This window comes from Pseudorca crassidens, chromosome X (assembly GCF_039906515.1).
Source record: "Pseudorca crassidens isolate mPseCra1 chromosome X, mPseCra1.hap1, whole genome shotgun sequence".
Taxonomy (NCBI): domain Eukaryota; kingdom Metazoa; phylum Chordata; class Mammalia; order Artiodactyla; family Delphinidae; genus Pseudorca; species Pseudorca crassidens.
Genome location: NC_090317.1, coordinates 32,060,857 through 32,074,017, shown reverse-complemented (window position 1 = coordinate 32,074,017; position 13,161 = coordinate 32,060,857).

Sequence of the window (13,161 nt, the reverse complement as noted above, 5' to 3'; positions counted from 1 at the left end):
CATGGTCCAACTGTATCAGAATTATCTGGGTAGCTTCTTGAAAAGGCTCCACCCCCTAGAGATTTTGATTCGGTAGATTTTGGAGGAGCCCAATCTACCTTGGTAAAAAAGTACCCTTGGATGATAAAGATACAAGTGGATCATTATCTATACTGAGAAATACTGATTATCAACAGCCCAGAAAATGCCTCTGTCACCTTTACTGTAACATCTCCAGTAAGGATAAAACTCGTGAATTCTTCAGGTAGCAGATTTCTCTTTTGAAAAGTTCTGGTTTTAAAATTCTTCCTTAAAATCTAGCTCCTTCTAGAGATTTCAACCTGTTGAGCTCCTTTTTGTCCTCCCCAGAGCCATTTCTCCAATCCCCAGGCCTTCCCCACCCCCCACTCCCAATACATTTTTTTCTTCTGCAAACGAAACATTCCGTGTCTTCATGTGCAACAAACTAGGGATTGGTGTTATTTGTCAATATGTATTTTAACCACCATCTACACCACAGTCATGTGGAGGGACTTATTAAGATTCAGACTTCTGGGCGTTAGTCTATTGAATTGAACTCTCTGGTGGAGAGATGTAGGGACTTACTATTTTATTAAGTTCCCTAAGTAATTCTGATGACAGTGGGTCATGGACCACCCTTTGAGAGAATGCTGTAGATGTTATATGTACGGTATTTAGAATGAGATGGAAATGAGTTAAAATCCCATGTCTATCACTTATTACCTGTATATCAGGCCCTAAACAAATCTCATGAGTCAGGGACCTTAAATTTGTCCTCACCTCCGTTCTGCTCTGTTGTAATATTCTTTTCTGTGCATACTCAATTAGGGCATTCTCCTCTGACCTTGGGCAGAGAAAGCCTCCTGAGTAGGTATTACTATTCCCATTATTTCCTTTCTGTAGATATCCATTTGTCCAGTTGTTTACCTCCTCTTCCTTCTAGTCCCCTGTCTTGAAATGGTTGCCAGTTCTCCTGAGTCATGTTTGCTGAATGCCTTGGTTTCCCTCTTCTAAACACAAGTATTGATGGCTTTGTTTTGGGGTCACCCGGTTTACAATGTTTTTAGAACAACCACAACTGCAATGCATGGAACTCACTGGAAAAATATCTTTGCAAACCTTAGAACCCTCCCTCCCTGCACCCATTGCCCCTTAGTGTTCCAAAATTACCAACTCCTCATTATCCCATCCCATAAACACAGAAGACATTATAGTTCTTGCAGGTAGAGGACATGAGATCAGGGAAGGCTTCATAGAGAAGGCTGTATGGAGCTGTGCTTTGAAGGATGGTCAGGGTCCACTGTCATTGATTGGGGAGAAGGACAGGTCAGAAAGAAGCAACAATATGAACAAAAGTGTGAACACTGTAGAGCAATGGTTCTTAAAATGTGATCTCCAGACCAGTAGCATCAGTATCAGCTGAAAACTTATTTAAAATGCAGTCTCAGGTCCCACCACAAGATTAATTAATCAGAAACCCTGGGGTTCCCAGGAGTCTGTGTTTAACAGACCTCCAAGTGGTTCTGATAACCAGTGACGTTTGAGAACCACTGCTATAGGGATTAAGAGTATGAGATGTAGGACTTGGTATAGCTGTATTCAAATCACAGCTGCTGTCACTTGGTAGATATACTTATGAAATCTACCCCTCTTGCTTGCTCCCTGCTCTTACCCCATTCACACACCTTCTCTCCTGCTACCCATGGATAGTGGTCTAGGGGCAGCCTTTTATTCTCTTTTCCCCTACCAGCCCTTTGTCTTAAAATGACTGCCAATATGCCTTGTCAAACATAGTTCCTTTGTGATTGGAATTCACTGCTCTGACCAATCAGAGGGCTGGTATTGCTTCCATTGTTATAGATTTACTTAATTTATAGCCTGTGAATGCATGTGTTCAATTTTATATCTTGAGTAGAGGCTTGGCTATTTCGTTTTCTTTTGCTATGCCCTACTACTCTTTGGTGCAGTGGTACTTGTACATTACTGTGCATCAGGATCACTCAGGAAACTGATTTGAAATTACCCAGATTCCTGGCCCTGACCCACATTCCCCACCCAAGATTCTGAATCAGTGGGTTTGAGGTAGGGCCCAGGAGCATGTATTTTTGACAAGAACACCAGGCCATGTTGATGCAGAGGTCTATAGATCACAATCTGAGAAACACAGTTCTAGGAACTTGCAATGAAGGCAGCAAAACAAATGCCTTTTTCAGAGTGTATAAGATGAATGCCAACCATGTGGCTGGTATTGTTGCAGAACCATCAACATGTACACAAGTATTTTTACTTCGAGAGAGAGACTTATTCATGCATACTGCTTTTCAACTCTTATTGTGCATCAGAATCATCTGAGGAAATTTTTTAAATATGCAGAAGTTCTATTTAAAAAATGTAGAAATTCTGATTCAATTGGTCAGATGTGTGGGGCCTTGTACATTTTGGAAAGCTCTTCAGGTGATTTTAAGGTATAGTTTGAATTGAAAGCCCTATATTTGCTTAGGGCACAGGTAAGGGCATTGAAAGAGGGAAGAATCTGAGGAAACTGTGGCCAAAAGGTAGTGACTGGAGAAAGTACAAGAAAGCTGAGATAGTCTCAGAAAGAAAAGGTTGAATATTTGTGAAGGGAAACAGCATCATTGAGTGACTTTAACCATTATTATTTTTTTTACATATAGAATACAATTGTTCATTAAAAATTTATTCAACAAAATTTGTTGAGTGCCTGCTATGAGCCAAGAATGTACCAGGCTCTGGAGATAAGACTTCAAGACAACATACAGGGTCCTTGCCTTCATGAGGCAGTTTGACATATGTTTTTTTTAAGTCAAAAAATAATTACACAAATAACTAATTACAAATACTATGCATGCTATGAAAAATACATCAAGAGTATTTAGCCTAGTCTGGAAGGTCAAGGGAAGCCTTTCATAAGAAGGATTGTTAAAGTTTACACTTGATATATGACCAGGGTAAAGGTTTGTATGTATTTGGGGGTTCTGAGGCAAGAAGGAATGCTATTGTAATGGTTCCCGAAGTGTGGTCCCCAAACCAGCAGCATCAGCATCATCTGGAAACTTATAAGAGATGCAAATTATCAGGCCCCACCCTAGACCTACTTAATGAGAAACTTTGGGGGTAAAGTCCAGCCATCTGTGTCTTAACAAGCCCTCCAGAAGATTCTGATCTAAAGTGTGAGAACTACTGGCCTACTCTGAGAGCCTGAAAGATGGCCAAAGTGGTAGAGCATAGTGAGCAAAGGGAGAAATAGCAAAAGAGGAAGCTGGCAAGGTGAGTAGGAATGAGATTTTGCAGGACTCTGTAAGCCCTATTTAAAGATTTTGAATTGTTAACAGCAGTAATAACAAATCACTTTTACTGAATGTGTATTATGTATAAGATTCACAATAACCTTAAGAGGTAGGTTACTGTTATTGTTTCCTTTGTGTAGGTGAGTAAACTCAGTTTTAGAGAAGTTACTTTTCCAAGGTTCTACAGCTAGTAAGTGGTGGAGCTTGGATTAAAATCCAGCCAGTTTTTCTCTAGAGCCCGATTCTTTAACCATTCAGCTGTACTGATTAAGTCAATGGAAAGCTACTGAAGAGTCTTAAACAGGGGAGAGGGATGATCATAATGAGCTATCAAAATATCATTCTAGTTGCTGTGTGGAGAATGATTTGGAGAGGGTCAAGTCAAACAGTAGGAAGACCTGTTAAGAATCTATTGTAGAAATTCCAGTGAAAGATGATGATAGCTGGAACCAGGGTGCAAATGGAAAGAAGTAGATGAACTCAAAATATATTTTAGAGGTAGAATTGATAGATAGAAAAATATCTCCCTCTTTATCTTCTTATGAATTCTAAGATTACTCTGGCTGCTGTGTGAAGAATAGATTGAAGGGGGGTAATATAATCCAGAAATGGGGAGTTAGTGGTGTGAGACAGAGAAAACTGGTAGGAAATGAGGCCAGAGTGGTAGTTTGGGGCTAAATTATTTGGGATCTTGAAGGCCATGATAAAAAATGTGGCTTGTATCCTAAATTCATGTAGAAGCCATCGGAAGGTTTTACACAGGTAATGAATACAATTGAATTAATCTTTTTTTCTAAAGATCACCTTGGAAGCTGTAAGGAGAATTGATTGGGGATATGAAGGATGAAAGGAAGAAGACCACTTAGGAGACTAGTGTGGTCTAGGCAAGATATAAAGGAAGAATGGTAATAGTGTGGATGGAGAGATGGGAGTATATGTAAGATAATAGGTGGTAGAATTGATAGGACTTTGTGATAGGAGGATTCTAAAATGAGGTACTAGATGACATTGACTGAAGTAAGAATAGTGGGGAAAATGAAAAGCAAAGCCAGTTTGAGGTAGCAAGTGTGTGTGGGGGGGTTAGATAATCAATTCTCATGATTCTCACAACAACCGTGAGGATTTTAGAGATGAATGAAGTAACTTGCTCAGTCTCACATACGTGATAAGTAGCAGAAATGGATTGAAACCTCGGTCTGTCTGATTCCACAAGCTATGCTCTTTTAGTTTATACCACATGGCATTTTCACGGTAGTGAGTCTTACGTATCATGTGTAAGGCAAGGAGTAATGTGGTATGGCAGACAGAAAGTAAAGAGGGCTCTTTAACTGGACCTCTCCTGGCCTGATGGACAATGTGGAGGTAGCGGGAAAGAATCTAGGTTTAGGAAAAGGAGACCACAGTGAAGAACTGAATGAGAATGTTCAGAAAAATAAGGGATGGGAAATCATGCAGTGGAAACTTTGGGTGCAGAGCCTAAAAGTTCACTCACAAGCAAAATTATTATTTGGATTTGACATGCTATAGGGGTGATATACTACATACAGGCTTGAGAATAGGGGAGTTACATAATCTGAATATCACTTAGGGAATATATTTGTTTACGTGGGCAAGCACACTTGGTGGTGATGGAGCTCAGGGCAGGCCGCCCCAAGAGGTGCCACTCTGGCGTGAAGATTATTTTAAGCTGAAAACAACCAAGCCCCAAAAATCTCAGGAAGAAATTTTGAGCTTCCCCCTAACTGCCTAAAAGAATTTAAGGTAGGAGGCCTGTCCAGGAAGAAGTTATCACCAGAGATAACTATAGTAAAGTATTAAGTATGGTAGAAAGAGAGGAACCTAGCAAAGCCCATTTGATCAAAGTCCTCTCTGTGTCCCATTGCCTTTGGATGACCCAGAAAACATTTGTTTACCAAACGTTAATTCTTTATCTTCCTGTGAATTACCTTACTTCCCCTTGAAGCCTCAGACCCCTACCTCCTTCTCCTTAATCCAGAATATATATATCTCACCTTGCCTTGACGTCTTTGCGATTCTTGATATTTATGTGAATTCCCCGTGCACATGTAATAAATTTGATTTTCCCCATTACTCTGCCTTATGTCATTTTAATTGCCAGCCAAAAGAACTAAGAGGGGAAAGAAGGGACATTTCCCCTCCCCCAACAGTGGCATTAAGGAGGCAAGTAGTCATCCAGCTGGTTGCAATTTGATTTTGGGCATAGAGAAGAAGAGACACATCTGAGACCTTTAAATTTTAGGAGCTCCTTAGAATTTTGAGGGCTATTTCTTGAGATCTTTACAGATTTTCAAATTCATGAATACCACTCTAGCATATAATATGGGGATATGCTATGGGGATAAAATGTAGTGAAGTATGACTGAAAATTTTAAGGGAACGCTTTGTGTCTTTAACAGTCCTATAAATACAGTCTAAAATAATTCATAAAGCTCTTAAAGTCTACCAGTATTTTAAACCACCATGCTCTTAGATCGCTTCACTTTCATCACTGTTACTTGGAAATTGGCATTCTCTGTACAACCTTTGGACAAGAACGCTACTTTGCCCCGGCCTATTCATAAACATTGCTGTGTCATCCATTTCCAATAGAGAACAACAAAGCTGTGTTTAAAAAGCAGGCGCTTAAAGAAAAAGAAAATGATGTCTGTGGTAGCTGATCAGGTAGTTTCACTTACAAGCTAAGTAAATCACCTCCACACACCAGCTACAGAGAGGACACGGTCCAATTTCATGCCCCAGAACACTGACAAATGACTATGTGCCATGAACCTTCAGAATCACTTGAGAATAATTAGAACTGAGTTTCAGACCTAGGAATGCTTAGTAAAGGTTGAGTATACATTAACCCTTTTGTCACTTAAGGTAAGACACTTGGCCCATGCCCTTACCTACCCAGTAATCATAATCACTCACTTGGGGCCCTTCTGCTTGTAAGGCTCAAATCATATGTCAAAAAGGGGCTGCATATGAGCATGCGAGTGTTGTCTCCTTTACTCAGCGCTGCTCTATTATATCTGTGAAAACTCTATGCCAGTGATTTTGCCTTCCAGGCAATATTCGGTAAGACTTTGGTTGTTACAACTTGGTGAGTTGTGTTACTGGTATCTAGTAGGTAGAAGGGAGGGATCCTGCTAAACATCCCACAATGCACACAACAGTCCCCTACAACATAGAATTATCCAGCCCAAGATGTCTGTAGTGTTAACGCTAAGAATCATGGGAATCATCTATGTCAAGGGAATCATCTATTCAGAGAAAGGAAACTTAATTTTTCCCACTAAAAGCTGTGTTTGGTTCCCAGTGTTTTGTTCCCCTTAAGTTCTCTCAGTCCTGTGATTAGGAGAATCTACAGTCTCTAGAGTAAAGGATACAGACTTTTTCTATCTACAAACTCCTCTTGAGTAAGTCTCTGACCTTTGTGATTTACCCATCTATCCCATGTATGAAGATTGTTATGGACTGAATGTGTCCCCCCAAGATTCATATGTTGAAACCCTAATCCTAGTGTGATGGTATTAGGAAGTGGGGCCTTTGGGAGGTAATTAGGTCATGAGAGTAGAACCCTCATCAGTTGCATCAGTGTTCTTATAAGAAGAAGCCAGAGAGCTAGCTCGCTTCCTTTCAACCATGTTAGGATACGAGAAGTCAGCCTTCTGCCACCAGGAAAAGGGCTCTCTCCAAGGATTTGACCCCAATGGCACCCTGATCTCGGACTTACGACCTCCAGAACTGTGAAAAATAAATGTTTATTGCCTAAACCACCCAGTTTATGGTATTTTGTTATAACAGCTTGAGCCAAGACAAATATTTTGCATCTGCTGTGCTAATTCTGAGTTACAGTGGAGAATGAGATAGACAGGCTTCCCTTATAGTCCCATATCATTTGCATTTTAGTGAGGCACACAGACAAGCAGATAATTACAATGCTGAATGGTAAGTGCTGTAATGGCAAATGCTGAGGTTCTCTGGAAGCTCGATATGGATTTGTTGAGACCAGGCATTTGGGGGCAACTCACCTTAGAAGTATAACTCTTCTCTTATATCTTAGTGGATCAGGACCCTAGGGGGCCTTCCTGGGAAAGACCGCCTCCCCCATGTCCTCTGCTTTAGCTCTTCTCTTAAGTACCTAGATAACAGTATCTGATGCACCTTTCCTGAGTTGTTTTGCTGATGCTAAAACTCCCACCAAAGGGAAGAGGTTAACTACTTGATGACCATGAGCATGTAGCCCCCAGACCTACTGGAGCCGGAGGATTGATAATGTTAACTCTTGTGACACCACCATGTTACCTCACCATCAACCAACCAGAGAATTGTGCATGAGCTGATCACTTGCCCTGCAAGTCCCCTCCTTTCCTTGCCTTTAAAAATGCTTTCCTGAAACCCATTGGGGAGTTTGGGTGTTTTGAGCATTAGCTGCCCTGAACTCCTTGCTTGGCGCCTGTGATAAACCCTATACTTTCCTTCACCACAACCTGGTGTCAGTAGTTTGGCTTTACAGTGTGTGGGTGAGCAGACCCAAGTTTTGGTTCGGTAGCAATAGTTCCTTGAACTTGTTGTTTTCCCTTTCACTGGGTATTTAACTGGGCTAACTGACAGCATGCTCACCCTGGTTCTTGATTCAGCCCTGCCTTGCAGGCAGATGGATGAAGGAATGGAGGAAGATGGTGTGGAGTGGAATGTGGGGCCGCCTTTCTGGAGGAGGTGACATCTAAGCAGAAACAGCAGGACAAGAAGAAATTAACCACGTGAAAATAGGGGAAGGAGGAGAAGGATATTCCAGGCTGAAAGGAAAGCACATATGAAAGCCTGGACTCTCTGAGGAGCTGAATTGGCCCTTTGTAGCCTAGGCTATTTTGAATTTGTATTGGTGGATGGGGAGAATAGAGGATTCAAGGGCGAGGCTTATGAGGATCACACTGGTCTCATCTCCAATCCTGAAATCATTTTCCTTTTCTTTATTCTTCCATATGTTACAAAAATAACCCTCGTTTATTGTTAAATTTTTCGAAGTATATAAAATGAGAGATGAAAATCCCCATCAACACCTGTCAACATCCCTTACCAAAGGTAGCCAACATAATTATAAATATCCTGCTGGCCTTATCTTCACTTTTTTTTTTTTTTTTTTTGCGGTACGCGGGCCTCTCACTGCTGTGGCCTCTCCCGTTGCGGACCATAGGCTCCGGACGCGCAGGCTCAGTGGTCATGGCTCATGGGCCCAGCCGCTCCGCGGCATGTGGGATCTTCCTGGACCGGGGCATGAACCCGTGTCCCCTACATCAGCAGGCAGACTCTCAACCAGTGCACCACCAGGGAAGCCCCTACCTTATTCTTTTAATATCAGCTTAATATTCCATTAATTACTTCACCAAAGTTCCCCCAGTTCCTTTTCTTCAAAGTGGGCAGGGCAGTGGACTGCCCACTGAGGATGCAGTGGGTTGTAGGATGATACGGAAAATAATGAGAACTCCTTAGCTGAGGATTACATACAGACCATCTACACCTGAAACCTCCTCCCCTAAACCACCATCTTCGGCCCAAAGCATTTTTCCTTTCCAACTTTTGCATTAGCCCTTTAGGCTGCAAGTTTTTGTCTGCCCTGACCCTCAAGAATGTCTTTCATGTTTACCTTAATGTGATTTCATTTGGATAAATGTACCCAAGGAGGGGAAAGGCAGCGAGCTCCCAGTGGGATTTGCCCCAGAACCTGCCCACTCACTTTGCCAGCTATGCTTCAGAGGAAACACAATTGGTTGCTTTTAGATGTAATTTAAATGGTAATTCAGGCTTTTAGAAATAAGGCGAGGAAAGGAATTTGGGAAATTCTCAAAATGCAGTTAACAGGAAGCAGAGAATGGAGGCACCTTGCTGGGCAAGCCGACAGTAAAATAACATATGTTTGAAAAGCCCTAGGCACAGAGGGATTTATTTGAATTGTTAACTATATTATGTTTTTTTAATTCCTGTGTTTGCAGGTTTTATTGGTATATGTTTACAGGATCCAGAGAACAGGCAGTCCGAATTACCGTTTAAAAAATTATCTGCAACACCATCTTTTACTTTACAATTTTTATAAAAGGTGGAATCATCTTCATCCCTCCAGATGATCACAAAGCAGATGATATGGATATCAGCTTTTGTTTTCAGCCCAAAATGGGCTAGACTAAGGCAGGTGTGATCATTGGAGAGGTAGATGGTTCAGAGTACGCTGGGAAGCTCTGGGAGTTGACAGAGGAGAGACAAGACATGAAGAGCAGAGCTAAGGCCATTGCTGAGAGAGCATAGGAGAAGGAGAAAGGGAAGTGGATCAAGCAAGCAGGAGCTAGAGCAGAATACAGGGCAAAAACTGAGAGAGGGCTCAATCAAACTGCTCAGGGACAGGAATACAGAAGCCTAAGGACCATTCAAATAGACTGCCAGTGTTACCAAATCAAACTTGGGTCCACTCGCTCAAGCGCAGTAAAGCCAATCTACTGACACCAGATTGTGCTGAAGGAAAGTTGCAGCATTTACTGTAAGGTGCCAACAAGGAGTCCAGGGCAGCTAATACTCAAAACTCCCAAACTTCTTGATGGATTTCAGGGAAGTTTTTAAGGGCAGGGTGAGGGAGGGGAGTCTCAGAGTATGTGATCGACCCATGCACAATTTTGATTGGTTGATGGTGAGGTAACAGGGGAGTGTCACAGCGATTAACATTATCAGTCCTTAGGCTCCATTAGGTCTGGGGGCTGAGTACATGCTCATGGTCATCAAGTAGTTAATGCCTTCCATTTGGTGGGAGTTTTAGTGTCTGCAAAGCAACTCAGGAAATGTGCATCAGATACTGTTATCTAGGTACTTCAGGGAGGAGCTAAAGACTCTGTGACTGCCATATGGCTGATCTACTGTTTAAATTCTTACCAGTTCTCCTGGCCCAGTTGTTATTTTTGTCACTACACGTTCACATCCTTTCAATTATTAATTCTTGAGCCGGGCTTTCGTGACCCAGGGAAGGTCTGGGAGACTACAGCTTTTATACAAACAGGCAGAGGACATGGAGAGAGGAGCCTGCCCCAGGAAAGCACCATAAGATCCGTTTCAGTTACTCCAGTGGACCAGGTTGAGTGCCCAGGGAACAGGATTGGCAAGAAAGGGTCACAAGTGAGAAGTTACATTACTGAAATGAGTTGCACCCAAATTGCTTGATTTAGGTTTGAAGAACTCTGAGAATCCTACCAAAGTGAGGTGGGAAGAGTATAATTTTAGTGGCATAGATTAAAGGATACTGGATGAAGCATAGCAATGGGTGGTCAATTCTCAGATATAAAACTTTGGTCCATATTCTTCTAAGTCTCTTAGGTATTTAGCCCTTATGTGGAATTGGGAATCCAGGGCAATCTGTACTTCATATTCTTCTGAGCCATTTACTGCTTCAAAGGGGAGTATTTATAGTCATGATAAGAGAACAGTCAGTTTTAGTTGGAGTGAGCAGAGAGAGCACTGTAAGACTAAAGAGCCTTAACAGTAGTGGAGAGCTCTGTGAAAATGCCCTCCAGTTTCTTGAAGAGATGGGTTGATGTGGAAACAGGTGCCCATCTTTGTCAGGCATCTCTTTTATAAAGGTTCCTCATTAGGGTGCCATGTGTTTGCTTATGCTTTGTTATTGACTTCTTCCCACTAAACTTGGTGGGCAGATCAGAGTTTACTTAGGACAGTGGTTACTAAATTTTATTTCATTCATTCTTTTTTGTTTTTTTAAATTAAGGTAATGTTGATTTATAACATTATATAAGTTTAATGTGTAGAACATTATATTTCTATTTCTGTATACACTACAGCGTGCTTACCACCAAAAGTTTAGTTTCCATTCAGTTGATCCACCCTTTACCCATTTTGCTATCCCACCTCTACCCCCTCTCCCCCTCTGGTAACCACCACTCTGTTCTCTGTATCTATGTTTGTTTTTGTTTGGTTTGGTTTGGTCTTTTATTGGGGGTTTTTTGTTTGTTTTTTTATATTCCACATATGAATGAAATCATATGGTATTTGTCTTTCTCCGTCTGACTTATTTCACTTAACATAATACCCTCAAGGTCAATCCATATTGTCTCAAATGGCAAGATTTCCTCTTTTAATGGCTGAGTAGTATTCTAAATTTTATTTTTAACAGTAGGTTTATTTTTATCAAATGAAATCCTACAGGGTGCTGTAATATGTAAACATATGTTAGAATATTTTAAGTTCAAATTTATACCATTTACTTAGGGTATAATCAGTATGTGAATGAAGTTTTGATAAATACAAACCTTTGAAATAGGGGGTTCTGGGTGACAGTTGTATTCTTATGTTCAGCTTCAGTATCTAATTTATTTTTTCTATAAGGTTTTGATTGCACAGTGTAGAGACATTGCCAATTCACACAGATAAATTGCAAATAGAAACAGTATTTTGGATAGCTCAACATGCAGTCTCAGGGTACTCCTGAATTAAGTGGAAATGTTAGGAGTAGCTCTCAGTCAAGATCTGCCCCTAAAACTAATTTACATGGTAGCACAAATTAACACTGTAGTGGTTTCCAATATATTACAATTTGCTATTTATTCCATTTGAGTGTGTTGTCATTTTACTATATATATATATATATATATATATATATATATATATATATTTTCCGTTATGCGGGCCTCTCACTGTTGTGGCCTCTCCCGTTGTGGAGCACAGGCTCCGGATGCGCAGGCTCAGTGGCCATGGCTCTCGGGCCTAGCCTCTTCAAGGCATGTGGGATCTTCCCGGACCGGGGCACGAACCTGTGTCCCCTGCATCGGCAGGCGGACTGTCAACCACTGAACCACCAGGGAAGCCCTCATTTTACTATATTTTGAAAGATATTTAAAAATATAATTATTGTAATTCAAACTGAATGCTTTCAGAAACACCATAACCTCTTTGAGGAATCTTCAAGGTCTTTGAATCATAGTGGTAAAACCCTTAACCTAGGGAGGTGTCTGCTCTGGGAACAGCATTATAAGAGGTGAATCAGGGAATTGAATCTGAGGAAAATTGTAACTTGTAAGAAAACCATGTTCTGAATCAAGTCAGATGATCATGTAAACAAATTCTGTGACTTACAAGAGGCATATTCAGTTATTCCATGGATCATGCAACAATGGAAGCAATAGCTTCCTGACTCTCAGTGTTTGGGACTCAGTGGAGGTAGGGTGATCAGCAAAGTAGATAGACCCTTGCCTGGAGCACACAAGATAGACTGCTACTGAAGTCTTTTTGCTTCCTTTCTTTTCTCTTTATATATTCAGTTCCTACTACAATACTTGGCACATAGTAGATTTTCAATAAATATTAATTGAATGAGTGACAAGGGCTATGAATGGTAGCCTGGCTCAGGACTTCACAGAGGCAAGATAGTCTCTGGAAGTATACAGTTGACCCTTGAACAACGTGGGGGTTAAGGGTGCCAACCTTCTCCCTCAAGTCGAAAATCCACATGTAACTGGACTTTCCAAAAACTTAACTACTAATGGTTTACTGTTGACCAGAACCTTACCAATGACATAAGCAGTCCACTAATACATATTTTGCATGTTATATATATTCTATACTGTATTCTTATAACAAAATAAGGTAGAGAAAAGAAAGTGTTATTAATAAAATTGTAAGGAAGAGAAAATACATTTATATGCTGTAGTGTATTTATCTATACACTGTAATTTTATGTTATCTGTTTACAAGATGAATCGTCAGTACCTACATCAATATTGTCTTATATGATACAAAACACTGTAGACATTATATGTATTACTAACACTAGACATCAAAAAATGAAAAGAAATTA